The 24,534-nt window shown below is 39.2% G+C and overlaps 1 non-coding gene and 2 pseudogenes across 1 annotated transcript; 2 read left to right on the top strand and 1 right to left on the bottom strand.

The window, feature by feature from the left end:
• Positions 1-3,385: 3,385 nt before the first annotated feature.
• Positions 3,386-3,492, top strand: LOC143689161 (U6 spliceosomal RNA). Its single transcript, XR_013178624.1, has one exon. It is a non-coding gene; the product is annotated as a U6 spliceosomal RNA (small nuclear RNA).
• A 9,407-nt stretch (positions 3,493-12,899) lies between these two features.
• On the top strand, positions 12,900-13,725 carry LOC143686877 (speedy protein C pseudogene; annotated as a pseudogene).
• Positions 13,726-21,689: 7,964 nt separating this feature from the next.
• Positions 21,690-22,833, bottom strand: LOC143686876 (telomeric repeat-binding factor 1-like; annotated as a pseudogene).
• Positions 22,834-24,534: the final 1,701 nt, after the last annotated feature.

Below are 24,534 nucleotides of genomic sequence, written 5' to 3'. Positions count from 1 at the left end.
GCGGGAGACCCAGGTTCGATTCCCAGACCACGCACTAAAACAAAACAAAATAAAACCCTAGGCACCAAGCTAAAGAGCTTTCTGACCCAGTTAATGGATATCAACCAACTCTTACTTCAGTAATTTATTCCATCTATGATAAAATTTTGAAATGGAAGGCAGGGAGGGAGGGAGGAAGGGAAGGACTGAGAATCAGGGATCCAAGTTCAGATTTAAGTTTTCCAACAACTCACCATGTGAGCTTGGGCAAATCCCTTCACTTCTCTGGTTTTCTGTTCATATAATCTGTAAATCTGAATTAATAAGTGCATCTTCATAAATCTGTTCAGAGGGTGATGAGATAAATAATGTAAATAAATTGCACCATTCAGTTTCTTGCACAAATAAATTTTCAATAAATTATAGGTAACATTATTAGGGGGCTGATTGATAAATGTGACCGCAATGGCATCCTCATTTACTCAGCAAAACTTACTTCTGAGCGTATTTGGCTCTTCTCTGTATCCTGCAGGTGATGAGGTAGCTCTGCATCCAAGAAACAGACTGGCCTCCCCTTCCCTTCTACTCATACATTATGATTCCTTAGAGAATTATTATTTAACAGACTGAGCTCAAGCTTCCATTTCCCAATGGAAAGACATTAGGAGAATGCTGAGAACAAGAGAAACTAGGAGTAGACACCGCCTTCCTAGCCATGATTTTATGAATGAACGTTCAAATAAATGACTTCATAGCAAAAGCAACCCTACCAAATGCAGAAAATATCTTTTCAAATATGTTTGAGTTGAATTTTAAGGAATTTATCAAGCCACAAAAGTTTTTATTTCAAATAAATAATAATGTGACATTTATAAAACAACTCCTCAGCACTAGGTTTTAGCCTAATACCTTATTTGTGTTTATTTATTTAATCTATAAAACAACTATTTTAGATAGGTACAAATATTAGTACCTGTTTACAGAGGAGGATTATGACTGATTTAATTCATAGAGTTTACGGTGGTAAAGCCAAAGCTTGGACTTGGGCACTCTGACTACAGAGTACCTCAAAAGCAAAAGCATAATTTGCTTGTGTGCAAATGGTAATAATAATAATAATAATTCATTCTGACAGGGTAAAAGAAGTCAGTGTTCCCATTCAATTTATAATGCTTCCAATTTGTTGTCGAATGTCTAGGGATGTAAGATAGAGGCTAGTTTGGTTAGATCATCTTGTACTTGGCCACGATAGGACTGCTCTCTATAGAATATTCTTGGAAAGTATAGAAGAAAAGTTATTGTAGCAGAGTCATCTGTTAAAGGAAATGTACTTAAAGGCAGATATTGGACCATAGCCACAGTTATACTGATTGAGTCTGAATCTATTAAAACAGCATCATCTTATCCATGTAAGGACACAAATTACAGTGTTGGACTTTGTCCACACCTTGGGGAGTGAACTGAACACACACTGCAGCTGTTTTCATGGAATGGGTATAAACTGTTATGCAGAACTGTGCTTTCACAAAGAAATACAAAAATCAACTGATCTAATAAGTCAAGAAATAAAGCCCTTACATATTTTTGTCAGATTATTTGAATATGTTTGCCCATCATTTTATTTATTTTTAAGAGTTCTCCCAATAATGTACCCTCAATTTGGGAAGTAATAAATTGTCAAGTGAAACTGAATGGAAAGAGAAATTTTGATGGCTTGGAATCATTGCCTCCTTGTTCCAGTATTTCCTTATACCTTCAGGCCAAATTTGGCTGTGAATTTCTAAAATAAATCAACTTCTATTAAGTGCCATCTAGCAAGATCCAAGCATTTCTTACCTATAGACACAACATCATGGGTCCCTAGGTTTACCCTTGCTCATGATTAGCTGAGTTACCTGGAGAAAGACACTAACCTCTCTAAGCCTCATTTTCCTCAGTTGTAAAATGGGAACAAATTAATACCCACCTCCAGTGTTCCTGAAAACTAAGTAGAATGATGTAAATGCTCAGTACACACAAGACCGGGAACAGAGAAAGCACTCAATATATGTTGTATTAAAGCAGCTGTGTGATTTTTCCAGTTGAAAGTGTTTTTCCTCTAGACCTAAAAAGGACTGCAGTCAATGTACAAAACAATCCTAACTCCCCTCTACTGATATTTTCTGTGACTTTTTTATTTTTAAAAGACAGTGCACTGGTGTGAAGATGATTCTGCATTAAAATCAAACATCTGCATTCAAGTCATACTCACAGAGCTGCCACTTAACAGAGAAGGAACTTAAATGATTCAGTTTGCTTTTCTGGGTCTCTGTTTTTTTTTTTTTTTTCATATGTAGAGTGGAAATCATGCCTTCAAACATCACTTGGAAAGATACTGTGTAAATAAAAAAAATGAAACCAACAGTTTAAAATCTTTAACCTTTCCAATGACCTACAAAGACTCACTGAGCGTGACTCACTGAGCGTGAATCTAGTAATCTAATCATTCACATTCTCTAAACCACTTTCTCTAGTGGCCAAGGATTCATGGTTATCTGGGGTTATGCATGCAATAAGTGGACATGAAATAGAGTGATGCTAACTGTACTACATACTAATTTACTTCTGAACCTTGAGATCTTCTTTACAGATAATATTGTATCCTACCCAATTATAAGCCAATGGAAGCAAGATAAGACAAACAGAAATGAGCATTGCAGAAAATCTTTTGACAATTATATCACTTTGAAAAGGAAGGAATGCATATATCACTCAGTCTAATTGTTACCAAAGCTATTTCAGCATATCTGAGGTCTGTAGTTTAATGCAATGAGCATGAAATCTAGAATGGAAGGTTCTAGATTCAAAGCCCTACTGTCACAGTGGATTAAATGCTTGCTCTGTTTATGCCTCAATCACCATTCTAAAATGGGAGAAAGAGATAACACTTCTTCAGAGTGTTACTATAAAGATTGTCAAGGCACATGTAAAAGGCCTAATGAATTACAGCTGCTAAAAGAACTAAATATTAGTCCCTTTCTCTAAAGGAGCAAGCCATCTCCTTTGAGAGCAGTTAATTCCGACACATCTAAGTTTATGGAAAAAGAGAAAAAACGTGAAATTTGGGATAAAAGTCATTTTCTAAATCAACTTGATTTTATTCTCATGAAAATTTCAGATCTGAGGATTATACATCTTTCACCTCCACCTGGTCTTTTAAAAATAGAGCAAGGTTGCTGTTATAAAAATGCTTAAACTTTTAAGGGATGTTACAAACAAGATCCAAATATCACATAATTTAGTTAGACAATCTATATGTCCTGAGGTTCTGTTATCTCATTTTTCCATCCTCCCCCCTCACTAATAGCTCCTTCCCCAAACCTGTTCCACCCCAGGCTCCAGCAATTTATGACAAAATGTCTCAAGAGTGCTTGCTTCGGCGGCACATATACTAAAATTGGAACGATACGGAGAAGATTAGCATGGCCCCTGCGCAAGGATGACACGCAAATTCGTGAAGCTTCCATATTTAAAAAAAAAAAAAAAAAGTCTCAAGAACATCACAACTCACATCGTCGCATACTCCATCCTAGACCCCTGCTCATGCTGTGCCAGTGGGGGAATGGGTTCTCTTTGAGCGCTTTGCTACTCATTTATTAATTGATGTTACCCTCAGTGTTATCTGTTAAGGAGGTTTTACCAAAATCACCCAGATATTCCTTTTTTAGTGGCTAATTTCATGCATAGCAGTCTCCCCCAACTGATAAAAGCAGTGATAACATCATTAGCCTGTCCTATGAATCCCATCAAATGTTTGCATAATGGTTGGGAATAGATTCAGAATATACATTTGTGAATTGATTTAATTATAGACTCATTAGGATAGGAAGAGAATTTAGGGGCCATTTAATTTAATCTCCCATTCTTTTTTTTTTTTTTTTTTTCACATGGGAAGGCACCGGAAATTGAATCCAGGTCTCTGGCATGGCAGGCAAGAACTCTGTCACTAAGGCACCATTGCCCCCCTGTTCCAGTTTGAGAGGATGTAAATACCCTAGAAAAGCCATGTTTTAATCCTAATCCCATTTTGTAAAGGCAGTCATTTCTTCTAAACCCTATTCAGTACTGTATGTTTGAAACTGTAATTAGATCATCTCCCTGGAGATGTGAGGCAATCAAGAGTGGTTGATAAACTGGATTAGGTGGAGACGTGTCTCCACCCATTACTTTACTGGAATCCTATAAAAGAGGAAAGTTTGGAGAGAGCAGGAGATTTGGAGGAAGCAGAGAAGGACGACAGAACGTTGCAGAACGACATAGTAACGAGAAGCAGAGTCACCAGCCAGAGACCTTTGGAGATGAAGAAGGAAAATGCCTCCCGGGGATTTTCATGAAACAGGAAGCCAGGAGAGAAAGCTAGCAGATGACACCATGTTTGCCACGTGCCTTTCCAACTGAGAGGGAAACCCTGACTGTTTACCATGTGCCTTCTCACTTGAGCGAGAAACCCTGAACTTCATTGGCCTTCTTGAACCAAGGAATCTTTCCCTGGATGCCTTAGACTGGACATTTTATAGACTTGTTTTTCTATCAGCCTTAGAACTGTAAACTAGCAACTTATTGAATTCCCCTTTTTAAAAGCCATTCTGTTTCTGGTATATTACATTCCGGCAGCAAGAAACTAGAACACTGCCCTTACATTCATTTTTAATTTTGTGAATTGCAATCTTTTATATTATTTTTCCTTTAAAGGTTCTAGTTTAGCCTCTGAAAAAAATTCCAGAATAAATGTTTTTCTTTTCCACATGGCAGCCCCTTAGGAGATGAAAAATTATACAGCAAAAATAAAAGTAACGTTAACCAAGCAATTATTGTGCATCAGGGCATCAGGTTCTGAGCTATATACTTGAAATCAATGATCTCATTCACTCTTTGACATAAGCAATGTCATCACCATTTTATGGATAAGGAAAACTGAGGCTGAAAGGAGATAAGCAATAAATTACATAAGGAAAGTGCTTAGCATCTTATCTAGCATACGATAGACACAAAACCAATGTGAGTTGAAATTATTATTGTTATTACTACTTCTGCTTTTCTTATTATTCCTCCTTGTGAAGACCTGAGAGAGAAAGCCCCTTTCTTCTCTTGCTAATCAGGATGTCCATTCCTAGGACACATATGGGAGCACAAGCAGGTCGAAAAGCATCTCATATCTTAGAGCCACAGGGCAGAAAGCTGAGGGTCACATTACAGGCATGGGGGATGGCATTGTTGGGTTTGGGCTGTGAGAGTTTGGCCCAAGCCTGTACCAGGTTTGTCACCACAGCAGTCACAGGGACTGTAACAAGTCTCCAAAGGTCCTGGAGACAGTAGGTGCCTGATTCCAATGAACAACTCATTTTGTATGACAGCAAGTACAAAGTGCTGTAATTGAGAAACATACTTATGATGCTGCTACAAGCAATATGATATAGGAGTGTGGCTTGATTCCAATATTACTATTAAGCCAAATGCAACTTTCTCACAACTTTCTCCTTTCTTCTATTATTACAATCAGAAACAATATTTTAAATACTGGCTAGCTTGGATCCCTGGGTTTTCATCACATTGGCTTCAAACATGGCAGTCTCTCCCCTTGAAGAGATGGCTATGTGTAGGTCAACGAGTATCACCATAGAAAATGGGAGTCTTAAAGAGCTCAGTACTTAGCAACTAGACATGTACACGGAGGAGTCATAGGATATTTTTGGTGCAGGTCCTACGAGGGTCATTCAGCATATGAGTACATGAGATTCTCTTCGCCAAATGAGCTTGTCAAGATGATAACATTAACTTATCAGAACAGATGGCACAACAGATTGTGTCAGCAATAAAGAAAAAATAAAGAAGCAACATGCTAACCAGAATTATTAGAAGAAAACTTATCCAGAAAGAGCTATTGATAAAATAGGGATCTGTGTAAGCAGTGTCACTTTGTGGCAACTTGAGTGGCTGATTTTGTGGGGAGCTTTATGGACATATGCGTGTGTGTATGTGTGTATGTAGTGTTAGTGAGTGTGGGTGTGGGTGTATTATATATGAATACACACACACACACGTATAACTCTTACTACATACCAGGCACTGAGATAAGGACTTGATTTTTCTTAAAAATAAAATCTTACCTAATTTCATGACAACCCTGTTATGTTGGTCCCATTGTTGTGCCTTATTTTATAGATAAGAAATTTGAGTCTTAGAAGCATATGTAGTTTGCACAAGGTCCACAGCTGTCAAGTGGCAGAACTAGAATCTGAAAACAAGTCTTTCAGCCTCCAGAGCCTGACCATAAGGCCATGTAATGACTTTTTGAAATGCAAAATGATGATCGTTACTATTTACTAAGCATTTATTCCCATATCAAGAACTGAGCTGGAAATTCTATGTACACTAGTTCTAAATCTTACAGACTGGTTTAAATAACTCCATTTTACAGAGAGAGAGACCAAGGCTCACAGAGGTTAAATAACCAAGAAAATAAAAGAATAGTGGAAATAAATTTTCCATTCAAGTAATGCACAGACAGAATAAATGCTACAGAAATTTACAGAGGGCATGCAAAACTGGTGAGATATTTATAGATGCCTGCTGCGGTTGGCAGGGCAAGGCCAAAAACCACATATAATTCATCACCATGAACATATGCTAGAGTGCATAATTCCACTTGTAAAATATTTATATCTACATGTGTGATTACAGATGGCAGCCAAACTACTAGGAAACATTAACCCTTCTGATGTGAAAAAAAAAAGATCCCTAAAATGGTCTCCATAACTTTGAGGAAATGACATACTTGTAAAGTTGCAAATGAAAATAACAGGATGATTTGGATATTCAGAGCTCATTTCTTTGCAAATCAGGTAGGATAAGTAGCACAAAGTGAATAGACTGGGGTGAGTATTTATTATTATCATTATTTTAATTCATTTTGAAAAGGTAAGGGTAATGTATATTTCCCCAGGAACTCAATGAGTACTCATGCTGTGGGAACTAGTGGCATAAGGAAAACAGAACAAACTTCTGATTCAACATTCTGGTACATTGTATTCTATCTGATTCAAATATCAGGGGAAATATCACACACACACACACAAATACAGCAAAACCATGTTGCACACTCTTTCACTGTTCTGTTGGCTGTAAAATGAAATAAAATCATGTACTATAACATTGTTATACTCACTGTTTGCCAGCATTAATAGGGTTCTACTATTAGATACCACTGAATCATTATTTTTCACAAACCCAGGGCAGTGCCAGCATGGTTCCCAACCTCAAGTACAGAATACTTGTAAATGTCAAGTCACTTGATGGTGCTAAGCGTATTGGTTTGGGTGGGCTAACAAAATAAACTCAAACTATACAATGGTTCACAAACAACAGAAATTTCCTTCTTGCTTCTGTAACTGTAGCAGGCAGGAGAATAGGAGAGTGGGGTTTCCCTTCTTACACCATAATTCAGGGATACAGGCTGATGAGCCTGCCATTTTCCACAGATGGCTTCTTCTCTGGTCACCCTAGAGAGTTCTCCTTCTTGGCCAGCTAAAAGGGAAACAAGTGTGCATGAGGTCAAAGCCCAGAAGAGGCATATATGACTTCTGCTCATGCTCCAATGCCTGGAATTCAGTCATTGGGCCATGTCTAGCTTCCCATTAAGTTTGGGACTGTAGTCTAGCTGTGTGCCCAGGAGAAAGAAGAAAACATGGGTTTCTGTGATCAGCTAATAGTCACCTCCACATACATCCATGAGCTCCTGCCTTACACATGTAGAAAATGCTTACCCTCCCCAAGGACACAATCCAAAGCTCCATCAAGTTACTTTATTCAGCTCTAAGTCTGGGATCTCTGAGCAGTATGCAGTCATTTCTATAAGGTCTGCCTGTGGTTCCCCATGGCCCTCTAAATTATAAACTAAAAGGATATTGTCTGCACCACCACAAACACACACATCCAATTGACAGGATAACTGTAATAAAAACTCCTACTTGGAAAAAGAAATATGAGAGATATACAGATGTCCTTGGTCCATAGAAATAATAAAATCTTTTTGTGCAGGCATTATGAAGCACTCCATAATGTGCAGTAGGGAAAAGTCCTTGATTAGACCCAGATTCTACTCTCTGCAAGGAGCTACCTGAACCACTGTACTCCGGACCCTTGGCTCCACCTACTGGGAGGCTCTTCCACTTTCCTCCAGGGCCAAGTCTGAAGGGAATATTGAGATAAACAAGTTTTGGGGGCTGTGCAGCTTTCACAGCATACTTCCTCCTTCTGCAGGATTAGAGAACCATAGCTGTTTTATGGGCAGAGACTTTAAGAAACCAGGCCTGTGTTTTGGATCAGTTCCAGGTACCAGTAACCAAACCCGAGACTTCTTGGATATTCCCCAGGACTCCTTCCCTTCTTTTCTTCTTCGTTTGCATTAACAGGTGGCTTCTTAAGAAGCCTGTGAAACAATAGGGTGGGGGGCTAAGAGAACACCATCAACTTTCACTTTGCCATAGGCTGAGCTAATTTGAGAATTTCTTAGTGGCCCTCTGGTGCTTAAAGCCTTTCTTAGTTTTACTTTCTCCATAGTTTGGGGTCTTTAATAGACAGATTTTCCACCGTTTGAGGACACATATTCCTGGACTCCTCTTTCCCTTTCATGTCCGTGTATAAACTGGGAAATTCTGAGGTTCACCCTTATAGTTCCTTGATAAATAAAGGAACTATAAGCATTAAAATTCTGATTCATTCTAGTAATTTCCCTTAGAAAGTTTAGTATGTATTAAGGTGGGCTTTCCACGTGATTTCTGATGTCAGCTTATAACAAATATTTTACCCCATATATTAGAATGCACTATTAGTCAAATATTTACTCCCTCTCCTCTATCTCCATGGATGAGTATACTTTTCCAGTCCATGGATGAGTATACTTTTCCAGTCCATTGATGTTGGTCATGAACACATGATCCGCTTTAATCTGTAAAACATTAATTAGCACATGTGAAAGAAGCAGATACTTGAAATGTGTTTTGCTATTGGGTTTGCCTTCTTGCTCTACTATTATCACCACGAAAAGAGCTTCATTTGAGAAGCTGCTGTTTTCCAGTCTGGGTCCAGAATTAATGCATGTGGGGTGCACCTGAGTAAACCTATATAGCAAGGAGCCAAGGCCAGCCAGGCCCATAGATTGAGACAGAGTTGGCCAGCCAAACCCATACTTACACAGCTGTCTTTCAGCTAACCCATATAGATGTGTGAGTGAGAAGAGAAGATTGTTATTGAAGCTGCTGAGTTTTGGAGTGGTTTATTATGTAGCAATAGCTAACACATACACTGCATAAAATGGATCTTCATCTTTACAGTCCAACATCTTTGTTTCTTTGCCATCAGTTGTCTACTGCCCTACGTTGGCATGCTAATGCCATATATTTTTGATATGGTACCCTAACTCATGGTACAAATTCAGTAATACTAAGTGTGGGCTAGCTGCTTTAACAAAGATTCGGAGATGTATAATGGTTCAAGCCAATTCAACAGGACTGAGCAAGCAAGCAGGCTGAAAGTTAATATATAGTTTTCAAAGTTTGTCTGAGAGCCATTTATACTTCACTAAGCCCAGAAGTTGAAAAGAAGATAGAGCATGCATCATAATTTTTTTGTGATCCAGGCCTAGAAGATGTGTACATAATTTTTGCTCACAGTTTATTGGCTAGAACATGTACATACAGCCAGAGCTAATTTCAAGGGGGAATGGGAAATATGGGCTAGTTATGCATTCAAGAAAAAGACTATAACATGTATTCTCATGATTAGCTAGAAATCTCTACTGCATCACAGCCCCTCGCTGAGGTGAAGAAAGAGCTGATGAGGGCATCCTTTGCTGCTCCACTTAGGGATTTTTACTACTATGGTCACTATCAAGTATTTCTACTACTTCAGCTCCTATGCCTTAGTGCCTTTTGCTGAGCTTTTACTGAGCACCTGAAATATGGTTATTTAATTTAATCTTCACATTAAAGATGAGAAAAATAAGACTCAGAAATGAGAAGAATTAGGATTAAAACTCTCTTATGTCAAATTCCAACACGTTACACATGTCTATATCTAATCAAGTTTACTTTAGGGCATCTAAAGTGTTTAGGAGAATTAAACATAGTTCTTCATATACCTGCACATTAAAATCTAACAATGGAATGAGAATTTTACTTGAGATAAAGAGACAAAAGAGGCAGTTTTTTTTTTCCTTTGGGAAGATATATTTCTCAAAATTCCTAGAAAAAGGAGGTCTTGCTACCCATTTATTAAATTAACAAATTTCAGTTAATCAAAGTTGGTCAATTCATTCAGCAAAATAACTCAGTCAAAATAAGTCTGTGGATCCCTTGAGAGGAAACAACCAAATAACTGACAAACATTTGCATGTCAGTTATGGTTATAACTATGATATGAGACAATATTTAATGAGTAAGGCAAAATCATCCATTAAGTTAGTGTGATCTGTCTCGTATCATATAGTTTTTGCTCATTTTCGACGATCAGTAAAAGTTACAATTCTAATGTGTAGTTAAAAAATATTTCTGTGGGACGTCCTAAAATAAAAAGACAGCAATAATATGACGGAGTCACAAAAGCTAAAAGAGACTTAAAATTATCTGATTTATTCATTTTCAAACTTTTACCTTTGAGAGAGTTAAGAGCCTAGATCTCAATCCAGTCTGTACCCATGTTCCTACCATCCCCCATTTTCATCTCTGGGAAGCAGATTAGAAACCCTAGAACCATCTGAGCACAATTCGAAACCTACTGATTTCACCTTACACATAAGAAAAGTAGAAAATTGGAGAAACTAAGAGAATGATTGAAGGTCATTCAGACGATCTGAATGACCTTCAATCATTCTCTTAGTTTCTCCAATTTTCTACTTTTTACTTTGTCCCCATCTTGAATATTTCATCAAGTACCATCACTTGATCTAATCTTACAATTCCATTTCATTCATTCATTCATTCATTCATAGGACAAATTATTTATTGAGGATCTACCATGTTAAAATTCCCAGCCTATTGTGGGAAGAGGAATAAACACTCACTTTAACACAAGGATGAATTAGAGAGAAGGAGATTTCTGGGGCAGAATGATCCTGGGGAAACCCAATGACACACAGATATAATTCTCTGAGGAGAAAAGTAAAAGTGAGAAAAGAGAAAAATGATGAAACGACTTAGTTCACTGTAATTCCACCTAAAGAATTAGGGAAGCATCACTGGTCAAGTAGTACAGTTTAAATAAAAAGATGATACCTGTTTTTCATCGTTGATCAATATACCTGTAAGCTAGCAGTTTCTCAGAATCCTCTGTAAAAATGCCTCCAAAAGCAGTCAATTAATTGCCTTCCATCTCATCCCCACAACCACTCAGAATCTAATTCTGGCTGATTTCTCTTGGTTATTTTTCAGTGTCTTAGTACTATTTTCAAAACTAACAAAGTATGTAGCCTAAGATGTACCTGCTATTTGCAAGTGTAAGAGGTAGTTTTGGATTGTCAGTCTTTCCTCTTTTTCTCTGCAACTGGCCCAAATGTTATTCAATGAATCAGCTTTGTATAGGACCTCTGGCATTAGCTGATTTGGGAAAGTCTACTTTGATTCTCCTACTTCCCACATCAATTTGAATTTAAAACACGTAGTCATTCCAGAATGGCAGTGCTTCTCTGCTTTGGTGATACCCTATACAAGTAAACTTACCTAAAGAGGGAAGGAAGTGGAGGAGGAGAGCATTATACTTGAAACTGGAATGTAAGAGAAATAAATAGAAACACTTATACTACCACGCTTCAATGCAATGATCCAGTCACTGGTACAAGTGGCCCAGTTATTGCCAGATCCTCCATAATCTCACTATTTGGATAAATCAATCTGATCTTTCAGGGTGGAAAAGTGACTAAGGGGGGTATTTTTGTTTGCTAAAGCTGATAAAATGCAATATATCAGAAATGGGTTGGTTTTCGTTGTTGTTTTTTACATGGGCAGGCACCAAGAATCGAACCCAGGTCTCCGGCATGGCAGGCAAGAATTCTTCTGCTGAGCCACCATCGCATCACCCAGAAATGGGTTGGTTTTTACAATAGGGATTTATTAATTTACAATTTATAGTTCTAAGGCTGTGAAAATGTTCAAATTAAGGCATCAACAGGACAATACCTTCTCTGAACACTGGCTACCAGCAAGCTTGGGCTCTCTGTCAGGTAGCAAGGCACATGGTGATATCTGCTGGTCCTTCTCTCCCAGGTTTAGTCGCGTCCAGCTTCTGGCTTCAGTGGCTTCCTCTGTCAGCTTCTGCATGCGTTCCTCTTGTTCAGCTTCTCTGGCTTTGTTTGTTGGTTGGTTTTTTGTGTTTTTTTCCTGTGTGTCTTTTATCCTCTTACAAAGGATTCCAGTAAGAAGATCAAGACCCATCTTGAATGAGGTAGGTCAGATCTCAACTGAAATAACCCAACCTAAACTTTTCACCCACAATAGGCTTACACCCACAGGAATGTATTAAAAGAAAATTTTTTCTGGGGCATATATAGGCTATAAACCATCACAGGAGGGTACGACCAGAAGCATTCATTCCAATCTCTTTCCAATACATCCCCATTCACAGAGACATTAGAAGTATGGTAACAGGTGCGCACACACACGCATATACCTGCATACACACTTCCCTACTTAAAACAAGAAAAGAATTGGGTAAGTAGTGTAGGATTAGGATATGAAGGTTTTAAAACCTATATGGAGCAGATACTCTTATTGTAAACAAAATAGACTGTCACTGAAGTTATTTGGTGAGGGAATGTATTTTTAAGAGAGTATGGGTTATGCTGTAGGTTGTTGCTGAGCCCGGGTCATCCTGCCCCATTCACTCATAAGATGAGTGACTCTGCCACTGTCCCTGTGGTCATCACCCATGGGAAGCTGGGGGGGCAGAGCTGTCAAGGTTGGGGGACATGGGTTTCTCCCTTCTCTCCAGCACCAGGAGCTCCAGGCCTTCCCCAACATTCTGGAGGACGGTTTTCTCCAGGAATTGCTCTCCAAGGATCCCTGTTTCCAGATTTCAGATAGGTACCTCCTGGCCATGCTGCTGGTTTACTTCCAGTGAGCCAACGTGCAGCTCAACAAATACACCCACAGCAACCTGTTCTTGGCACTGTACCTTGCAAATGACGTGGAGGAGGACCTGGAGGACCCCAATGTGAGATTTTCCCCGGGGCTTTGGGCGAAGGCTGGCGTCCTCGAGTCTCGGACTTTCCTCGGACCAAAGGACAAGCTGTGGGCGCAGATGGACTTCGGGCCGGCGTGAGCAGCCAGTCCTGGGAGGAAGTCACGGCAAAGGAGCCGTCCCACTGGGCCTGGGCATGAGTGGTGTCCCCACCACGGCGGGGCACGGAGGGGCTGCCCAGAGGCCCCAGTCTTCCTTCGCCGGGGCCCTGGCCCCTCACCACCCCATTTTTCCCTCAGTGGCTTGCCCCCTTGCCGCCCCTTGGCCGGTTCATCCAAGTGCCCTCCCCCAACCCCGGAGTGTTGCAGCCCTCCTTCCTGAGCCTGTCTCTTGGTGGTTGAAGACCCCTGGGGTGGGGGGTTTCTCATCGCCTTGCCCCGTCAGCTGTAGCCGGAGCCAGGAATCTACACCTTCCACATCCTCCAGGAGCCTCGCAAGGCCCAGAACCCAGCACCCCACGGGGTGAAGTGCCACTAGCCTGCACACTCACTGACCCAATACTCTACTGGCTGTGCATCCTACCCCTGGCCTCCTCTCTTGCTGACTTCAGGCTGCCAGCGCTGCCCATGCCCCCGTCCCTGCCTTCACCCTGCAACTTGAACCCACGCTGTCCCTGGCCCCCTTCAATAAACCTGTGTTGCAGGAAAAAATAGTATAGAGGATGGATTGGATTTGGAGCATATAGAAAGGTGTGGGAAATAGTGATATGTAAACAGACACAAGACTTTGTAACAGTACAAGCTCTGTCACTTCCTTCTAGCCCTCTTTGGCTGCCGAGTTGATCAAAAAGGAAATAATTTAGTTTAAGCATGATATGGCCCTTAGGTATTCTCTTTGAAAATGTCTTTCACTGTACTTGGATGAGACTGAAGGCCAAATACGTAACCATGTCATTTTACTTTCTCTTGAAGATCCAGCCAAGAGAATGAAGGAGTGACCTTTTCCCTCCGGACTTCACCTCTTATATTCCAGATCTCATGACAGCTTTCTGCAAGATACGCCCTGACCACCACTGAGTTTCTCATTACTCTTCTGGATCTAGATTAAGACAATATGATTTTTAAGATTTTTAAAAATAAAAAGTGGGGACATCTAAATAAAACATCCACACAGTGTCCAATTATCAATGTTATATCCAAGATTGATTATAGTATCAAGGCAGTAACATTAATTTTGGAGGAATTTTTTCTATACTTATTAGAAGAACCCAATGATACAATCATGTTTTAACATGTAAAGCATCTAGAATAATTAAGAAAAATAAGCCAAGAAAACAAAGCTTTGCTTGGAATGCTATAATTTGGGCTATTTACTTTTACAAGATTTGATGTTGCTGGCCCCAGTTCAAAGGTGCAGAATATTAAATAATGATTGGAGACATAACAAAGGACGTTGAGCCAAATCCCAATCTATGGAGCAGTGGAGGGAACAAAAGGAAGGACTGTAAGACAGAAGAATTGGGACATAGCCTTTCTTTTATTGCTTCCTACCAAGGAAAATTAGGAATCCACCTACCTGGACTTCAGATGCCTCACCTTTAAGACAGTAGCAATTTATCAGTCCAAAGACAGAGGCATGAACCAGATATTCTCTGGGGTTCTTTCCAATTCTAAAATCCATATCTAAGTTCTGGAAAGAGTTAAGGATCTAGGTGACTAATAACCTGGGCCCCCATGATAAGCAGAAGGTACAGCTCTCAAGGCTTTCCCATGCTTTCTCCACTCTCCATCTAGGTTGGCTAATTAAAAATCATGGTAGGTTGTATTCCTGTTGGCCAGATGGCCCAGTTTTGCTACTCCCAGTAGGATGACTACGTATCCACACCTTACTGAACTCAGGAAAGTCCACATGACTTACTTTGGCCAAGGAAATATGGGTGGAAGCAGCTATGATTCCTTCATGGAGGCTCTGTGGTTTGGAGATATATGTACCTCAGACAATCCATGTTTTAATCCTGATTCAATCTTGCAGAGGCAGCCATTTTTTTAATCCTGATTTAATAATGTAGGTTGGAAATATTTGGATTAGGTATTAGTTAATGCCCAATTGTGGGTATTAACTTTTGATTAGATGGAGATGTGACTCCACCCATTCCAGGTGGGTCTTGATTAGTTTACTGGAATCCTTTAAAAGAGGAAACATTTTGGACAAACCTCCGAAACATCAGAGCCTAGAGAAATGACAGAAACAAGAGAAATGACAGAAGCTTCAGAGCCAACAGTTACTGCACAGCAGAGCTGACACAGATGCTGACATCTGTGGAGAAAAGAAACACGGATATTTGGAGATGATTGGAGCCCAACAGACATTGCCATGAGATGTTAAGCAAGCCAGAACTTGGAGAGGCGCTAGCCATGTGACTACCTGGCTGACAAAGGTGTTCCTAACCTATGGACCATCCTTGAATTAAGGTAACTTCTTGTTGGTGCCTTAATTTGGACACTTTCACTTCCTTAGAAATGGAAAGTTGCTACTTATTAAATTCCCCTTTTTAAAAGCCTTACCAGCGCTGGTATATCGCATTCTGGCACCTAGCAAACTAACACAGAGGCCATACTCTCAAATAGTGAGTAATGTAGGGTTTAACTGTAGGGTGACCAACCTATTCTTATTTCCCTAGGACTAAAGGGTTTTCCCAGATGTGGGACTTCAACACAAAAACCAGGAAAGTTCCATGCAAACCAGGGTGAATTGGTCATTTCTGGATCTTTGATAAATGTTTTCCAGCTGGCAGGCCTAATGTCATCTGTGACTGCCCAGCATCTCCTGCCCAACCCCATTTTTATGTTTCCATGTCGATGGAACATTCCTGTGGCCCACTTCCTCCTGTAAAATGCTATTGGAAAACAAATCAGATGAACTAAATCACGTAAGATCTCCCCTCCCTGACAGCATTGTCAATTTAAGGGGATCCTTTAAGGCCTTGTCTCAAATAAAATATGTAACTGATGAAACACTGACATATCTAAAAACATGAAGATGAGAAATTTTGGAGTCTACAAGACTCAACAATCCTCAGGCTACACCACAAACATGATATGGTATAGTGGACATAACTCTGGGTTTGCCTATGTTGTAACTTCAAGTCCTTACTCTTCCACATTAGCAGCGATTTGACCTTGGGACAGTCATCTAACCTCTTTGAGTTTGGACCCTCATGTCTTAGAAATAGAGAAAAGATAATCTGTAAAGCATTTTGCAGACTCTAAAATAGCATTACTATTATACATGTTATGTGCAGAATGACCATGTAGTTAAACTACATTCTATTCATTTACCAAAGTAATTTTTTGTTTAAGACCATTTCCCTTTGCTCCAATTCACAATCATACGTTGGAAAGGAAGGATGGACAGGTGGTATCTACCCCAGATCCAAATAATATGGAAATGATGTCAACTAATATTCTCATTTATTTTCAGTGACACTTTGTATTGATGATTATTTTTTGGAAAGAGAACCTTTCTCGACTCTGCCTTCTCTACTCATAATAAGAAATAAATGAGACTGATATGACCCAGCCACTCTACAGAACAGATTCTTGACCAGCATCTCTGGACACTGGTTTTGATATGGACTACCGAAGAGCTCAAAAATAGAATCTCCTGTCCTGTGCTTTTCTGTGAGATAAATGAAGCCGAGAGCTGGACAGCTTCCAAAGTGCTGTTTTAAAGGCCTGGCTTCTCTCTCCTCTTAGACCATTTCCAACATCTGTGACCATAACACATGTGAGCAATCTGAGCCTTGCCAGTGTATTTCCTGGCAGACACAGCACGTGTCAGTTTTATTGCTCTTTCAGACTTGGGAATTGAATTGAATGTTACAAATGCTTATTGGGCCTCAATTTTGGGCAAAAGCACTTTGTTAGGTGCTGTTGAGGATACAAAGCTAAATTACTGTTATCAGGAATGAAAAACTTAGAATTTAAAGAACATTTTAAAACTGAAATAGCAACCATTACAAACCAGTTATGTCCATAATCTGTACTAGATATTTATCGACTATTTCATTCGATTGAAATTTCTGAAAAATGCTGCTGGGGAGCAATCTCTATTTTTATGAATGAAACAGCAGAGGTTCAGAGATGTTCAGTATCTCACCCATCATCACACGGCTGATAAACAGGAAACGCAGGGCTCAAACATGGCATGCACACTAGATTCAAAACAGCTGAGGGAAATGATCTTCACAAATGTCAGCGGCCATTTAATTTTAATGCCTTCTTTCTTTGAGCAGCTGCCTAGAACCCAGGCAGTTATGTCATTAAAGGTCTATTGGCCCTTGCAAGGGGAGTCAGGAAGAACACGTGGACAGAGGGCAAATTTCCTTTTTGAACCTGCCCAACAGGTCAGCTAAGTTTTTGCTCTGAGTGCTGCTTAGCCGTGGTGAAACAAGATGGCCTGGAGAGAATTAGGTATGGTTTTGCCTAAATGGAGAAGCATAAAAATTTCCCTAAATTTCAGTCTTATTTGATGCACTATTGGCTGTAAACAAAGATTTGTATTATTAAGGTCTCTCTCTTTTCAATTCATGAGGTGAGCTTGAAAAAGAAAATCTAGTGTTTTCTTTGGTAGATTTAAAAAAATCTTTTAAAAATATGACTCATCATCCACTTCATTTATCTTATTTCATGTTGATACAAAGAAATATTTTTTCCTGTTATCACATATTACTAGTATATCTTTTATGGATAATATACTATATTGGAGTATAATTATGTCCCAGAAATTTCCTGTTTAAAAAAAGGAGCTCAAATTAGAAGAATTAAATAATTAACAATGTGATAAAGCTCTGGCTCTCTCTTCCCCAGGAAAAAAGAGTGCTCCTGGGAAAATCAAATTGCTGGTCCCATCCTGCTATAGGTATCTGGTTGGGTCTGCATCATAATTTAAAAGATAAGTGATCTAAATTCTTATAGAGGAAAAAATCTCAAAGGACACTGTCTTCTACTCCATTTTTTAAACAGGAAACATATTTTGGTTTTTAGCCTAAATTACCACATCATTTTCATCTTGAGAAGCAAATCAAGTTTCTTGCCAAAGCAGAATATGATTTCTTAAAGGAACTCTTCATATGTATGAGTGCAGTTACTGCCAGGTTGCTTTTCTACATACTATCCTCTTCCAAGATGAAATTTGGCCTGAAAGGCAGCAGGTGGGTAGTGGAAATTCCAGATGTTCACATCTTTTAAGAATAGAAAAGAAGTGGTTTGAGTTCATATCTGTCCAGAGAGGGAGATGTCCCAGTGTTTTAACAGTATCAACAATGAATCAAACACAATGGCTGTATATGTATTATAGAACCCAGTGAACAGGGAAAGGCTGGTGATTTGGTTCCACCCTAGAATTACAGTAATACCCATTTCAGTCCTCCTTCCTACATTCTGTTAACTTTCTTCTTGCCCAATTGGTGTGAAATGGAAGTTTGTTTCATGATGTGTGCAATCTAGGGAACTTTGGTAACTCATTTCCTTCGCTCGGTCTTAGGCATTTCATTTGTAATTTGGATGAATTGAGATTAGACAAATGTCAAGACTCCCTCAAGCTTTAATATTCTCTATGCTATCAAACAGTACTTCTCATGAAACTTGCCACTAGGCAAATCCTTGTCATAAGGAGAAGTCCAAGTTACCAATGAAGTCATCAGAATTTCTTGGTATAGGATATGATTGTAATCAATATGGCGATGGCTAGATCACTGCTGTTCTGGTCCCTGATCTCATATCTTGTTCCATGTGTAGCAATGGCCAAAGTTCATACATGTGGAAGAGCCAAGATGTTGACGATCACCTGGGGTGAAACATTGGCCACTGTGTCTAAAGCAATGGAGCACAAGGGTTTGCTACATGAGTTCATTTTGCCAAAGGGCAAATATTGCTTGGAAGAGTTTGCATCAGTCTGGCTAGAGAAAACAGTCTCCAATATTAGGACCAACCCAATGAGATATTTTCTCCAGATGTTGTGATGTGTCATCATTTGACAAGAAAGGGAAGTCATGTTTTCCAATTATCACTCATTCACATACCACCTGCAGGGGATTTTTTTGAATTCCATATTTTTATTTAAATAGATTGATTCCTTTAACATCATTAATTTCATTAAAACAACTTTTTCATTATCAGAAAGAGAAAAGCATAGATAGAAGTAAGCCATAAAATAAAGAATAATATCACAATGCTGCAACTAAATTTTAAAACTTAAACTAAAAATTTAATTAAAAAAATAAGGAATGCAGAAGTCTTAACATAGGTGTTTAAAACTTGTACATTCTCTACCAATCTGCCTTCCCAGCCTTCTAATGTGCTCTTGCTCTCTCTAGCCCCACTGAACACTTCTCAGACCATCACTATTCCTGTTCTTTTCCTTCAACAGGGTTTTCCCAGACTCTTTCCCTTTTAAGCAAGGCTCTTCCATATTCCCTGCTCAACTTTCAGATTTCAGACCTCAGCTCAAGGTCATTTTCTTAGGAAAGATTTCCCTGCTTCTGTGACTCAGGCAAAATTTCCTACCTCTCAAGTCAATGTGTACATGACTGCTTACACTGTGGACATTTTACATTTCTTTTGTGGTTCTCTTTTTAATGCCTCCCTTCCCCAGTAGACTGGACATTCCCTGAAGGCAGGGATGATGCCTGGTTTGGTTCACCCCAGCAGAAAGCTTAGCACCTGATACAAAATGGAAACCAGGTTTCTGAATGCATGTCAAGCAACAGTGCAATAAGGGAAAGCCTTCTATTTTTCTGGAAAAAGAGAAGCAGCTTTTCGCTGTAAGAAAGAAACTAGTTCATCACATAAATGAAAGTGCTTCAGGCAGGGTTTGAATTTCAGTGTTCTCCACATTCCTAAATCCTCTAGGATCTAACTGTTCTAATTGTTGGGGTTCCATTCTTTCTCAAAAAAAATTCATAATTTTATATATAAATGCCCTGTTAACTCAGGGAATTTCACACATTAAAATAGTCATGTAACTATTAAATAAATATTCAGTCTTGAGCCACCTGATACCATCCTGCATGCCGCCAATGATATTTCCACCAAACTTTGGGAAACCCTGTTGGCCCCGCAGTTCCAACATCCAGCTCCTATTACATCACCTTCCAGAGCAGATTAATTTGGAATTTCTCCCACACCTAAAGAATTGAACACCTATCTGGATTTTAGGGTCTCAGTGCCTTTCCAACCATATTTCTCAGTACTATTTGTCATTTATCCTTTACTGCGGACAAGCTGGATATTCCCTAGCTATACATAATGTGACCTCATGCATATGCTACTTTACCTATCTGAATGGGCGGAGTTACCCTAAATTGTCAAAATGTTTAAATCCTATTTAGCTTTCAAAACCTATCTCAATTACCTCTTCTTTCTTAAAACTTTCCCTAATTGCCCCCAATAGATTTCATCTCTCCTTCCACTGAAGGGCACAAGACCAAATTTTTATCTAGTTTCCATTATAAAATATATTACTTCTTACCTTGCATCATATTTATTTATAAACAAACAAATCATTAAACGGTACACTCCTTGGAAGGCAGACTTTTTGTCTTATCTTTGTATTTCTCACAGTGCTTTGGCATAATATAGGCACTGAAGGAAATATACATTGGCTATGTACATGAATCCGACATATTGAAGTTTAAAGAAATACTTACATTTTCTGGGTCTGACTTTAAAATCTTACCCCATCTCATGTATGTGGAATGATTTGGTGGGGGCTATCTTTTCATTTTCCTGCATCTAAAGAGAGTTCTAAGTGGAGGGAATGGAATTCTCCCTTTAGCAATTTTCACAGCCAAGATGCCGTTTGAGAACAGGGTCTAACTTTAAAGGTAAGTCAGGACGAAGCAAGAGGAGGAAGCAGGGAATGCATCATAAGACCTTGAAGAATAAGCTTCTTCATGTTCTTCTTTTTTTTTTTTTCATACTTTTTTAATCAGACCAGGATTTGGGATGAGAGTACTGAATGCAGCAGGACTCAACAATTCTATCAAAGTTAAAAGGTTCTTAAGAATACAATGATGGCATAACATGTTATTCTTACAATACAAATCCTCAAATGAATCAAATACTTTGTTTTACAGAAAATGAGTATAATGCCTTCAACACAAATATTAGGATACATTGATGACCAGCAAGATCAATGCAGTGATCAAAATATTTAACTGTCCTCCTTTTATAAAGCTTTTACAAACAGATTCAGTCATCAGTTTTAGTTTCTTCATAGTCCTCCATCTATCTTTTAGTATGATGCTTGTTCAGTTGTTGAATTTATAATGTAATGGTATTTTACATTATAAACTCAATCCTTTCCCATATTTCTTCATGCCAGATCGCAGATTTTTGTCTTCTTCCCCAAGCCATGTCTGTTTTTTCCTAGATCAATGTTTTTCAGGAAATACTGGCTGATACTTTAAAACATGCAGTCTCCTGCTTCCAGGGATTCTTTTATGGTTTTCTTCTTTCTTTCTTCCACTTTGAGAGCTTTTGCTCTTTCTTTTCAAAATCTTGTTGCTGGCTTCCATGTTTAGACTTAGATAAGAAGAGACTCTTGTGGGCCCTTTTCCTATATGAAAAGTAGCTTCGGTTTCCATTTCAGTATTATCACCTTTAGGTTTTTCTAGAGAAGTTCCTGTTCTTGATCTTTTACTTTCACTACTTTTGTTGCTGCCTTCATTAGAAAGGCTGATGATTTTTCATGTGGCACAAAATTCACGTAACTCTTCACTTTCTCCATCATGTGGTTATAGCTGAAGTGTTGAAAAATAGAATGGAATGTATCTTTCTGAGAGATTACAGTAGACAATTTCCTTTTCAAAGGCATATACGATTTTGGGTCACCAAATATCCTTTCAAAAACTTCTTCTGCTTCCTTAAAATTGCCATTTCTATACAAACAGCTATAGTCTGAATCTTAATTAAATTTTGTATGTCTCCATGTCATGTTCCTTTTCAATTGAATCCCAATTCATAAGGGCTGATTCCAAGAGTGTAATTCGTTCATTACTTTCAAACTGTGCATGGTTTTGAGGCTAAAAGTCCAAATCAAGGCGTCATTAAGGAGATGCCTTATTTCCAGAGACTCGCCTTCTGGGGCTCACCGCAGCAATCCTTGGACTCAGCTTGTCACATGGCAAAGCACATGGCGGTGTCTCTTGGTCTCCCTTCTCTTCTGGGTTCTGTTCATGTTCAGCTTCTTGCTTCCTGTGGCCTTCTTTCTCCCAAGGGTTTTTCCTGCTGCAATTCTTGTCAAAAACTGACAAGCATACATAGTTCTCAGTTGGTAAGCGGTTGGCCTAGACAGTCCAGGAATAATAGTCTCAGCACTGTCCCACAGTCGGTGGGAGTCCTCGGAGGCCTGGCAAGGAGAGAGGCGGAGGGAGTCGAGCTTCCCGCCAGCAGGTCCCGTGGTGTCTTCCTCCTCCTTAGAAGTCCCCCTTGGCACTCAGCAGTCCCTGACATTTGAGCTGCACCTGGTCGTCTCCCACTGTTTCCAGTCTCCCACTGTTTCCACTCTCAGCTCCTCGATGGATACCCACCCATCAAGTCCGCACACCCCCACGGGCTCGGAGCCCTCTTCGCGCTCTTTCATAAGCCATCATTTGATTAAGCTTAGGAAGGATCCCTTAAAGTGGGATGCCCCTGTTCTCAGGTAAGTGTTTCTTTTGCTAATGTACTCTGAAAAGTAGCATTAAAAGTTGATAATAGTGATAGGTGGCTGTTGTTTGTAGAAGTCCCAGTCATTTATGTTTCAATTCCACGCAGCTCCCCACATGAACACAGTCCCTGCCAACTTAGCCCTCTTGCCTATTCCTTCTCTCACCCCTGCTGGGCTGAGACACTGCTGGACTACTGCCAAATTAATCATTCTATAGCACAGCAGCCGCCATACCACTCTTTTCTGGAAAACCCTTCATTTGCTTCTTCTCTTTGCTTAATAATTTAAGAATAGTCTTTAACTTGACCTACAGTGTCTTCTACAGTCTAGACCCAACCGACTTGTCAGTTTTTCACATTCAAGTTCAGAAAAGCAAACTGCCAGCTTCTGATTTGGGTCCTAAAATAAGTTTGGCTTAGTATTATTTAATAACTATTAATAACAGAGGGAGGTCATAGGAAATCTGTATTTTCTGCATGATTTTCATGTCAATTTCTCTAATAAAAAGGACAAAACTGTATGAGTTGTTAACATTTAAAAATTAGGAGAAAGGACATGAAAATCTGGATTTTGGTCTTTCTTAACAAAAATTCAGAATCTCTGGTAACCCTGGATCTTCACTCTTGGATGACACTCCTCACTGGAGAAAAGTAGCAGTCACCCCTTTTGGATGGGCAGATCCTCTCCTGTTCTCCACAGGCTCCATCACTCCCTGTGACCTTCACACCTGTCACCCTCTCTCTTTTCATTCCTCTGCAGAGCCTCTGTAGAAATGTTTGTTTGAGTCACCTACCCTAGCCAAGCTGGATAATTGTTGTTAGTCAAACTTCCCTGTCCCTATTTAAATGTGAGAATTGTCTCCTCTACACAGGTGACCCCGTCATATCCTATCTTTCTTCAACTGCCAATGTCTTTATAAATACTTTTGAAATTCATCCTGCCAGACTTGATCTATTTCTTCTCTCAATCTTTACATTGTCTTATATATATTATGGAGTGATCTTTGTCTATCTTGAAATATAGTTATTTGGGAACAGGTTTTATGATCCTTCTTGGGTTAGCTGGCATAGTATAGATGATCAGGAGCCCCAACTTTGTTATCAAAACAACTTAGATTCAATTCTCTACTTAGCCATTCACCAGCTCTGCACCCCAAGCTAAGTTCTTTAATGTTTTTAAATATCAGTTTCTTCCTTTGCAGTGGGCAACTAAGGCTTTTAGCCATATCATAGGGTTTTTTGTTAGGATTAAAGGAGACTATACATGAAGAGGGCTTAGTACAGTACTTGGTATCTAGTAAGTACTCCCTAAATGTTAAATCTGCTAACTCTCATTATTAATAGAACAATGTTTATAGCATTTATTTTCACTGTACTTTTTTAAAGTAAAGAAACTTTGCAGCTGAATAATCAAAAGGACAATGACTCACTCTTATTTGCAGCCTATGAAACAAGCACTAACAATCTTATTTCATCTCTTTTACTAGATAGTAAAACATTAATATTTGACATTTACATAGCACCTGCAGAACATAAAACAGCTGGTTAGTATTCCATAAAGGAGCCCTTAAAGGGTTCTACCTTCAGAACAGATCTCATTAAAAGCAAAACAACATGACATTGCTACCCTCCTTAA

Source organism: Tamandua tetradactyla, chromosome 6 (assembly GCF_023851605.1).
Source record: "Tamandua tetradactyla isolate mTamTet1 chromosome 6, mTamTet1.pri, whole genome shotgun sequence".
NCBI classification, from domain to species: Eukaryota; Metazoa; Chordata; class Mammalia; order Pilosa; family Myrmecophagidae; genus Tamandua; species Tamandua tetradactyla.
The sequence above is the reverse complement of the archived record's forward strand: the minus strand, read 5'-3'. Positions and strand labels throughout refer to the sequence as shown.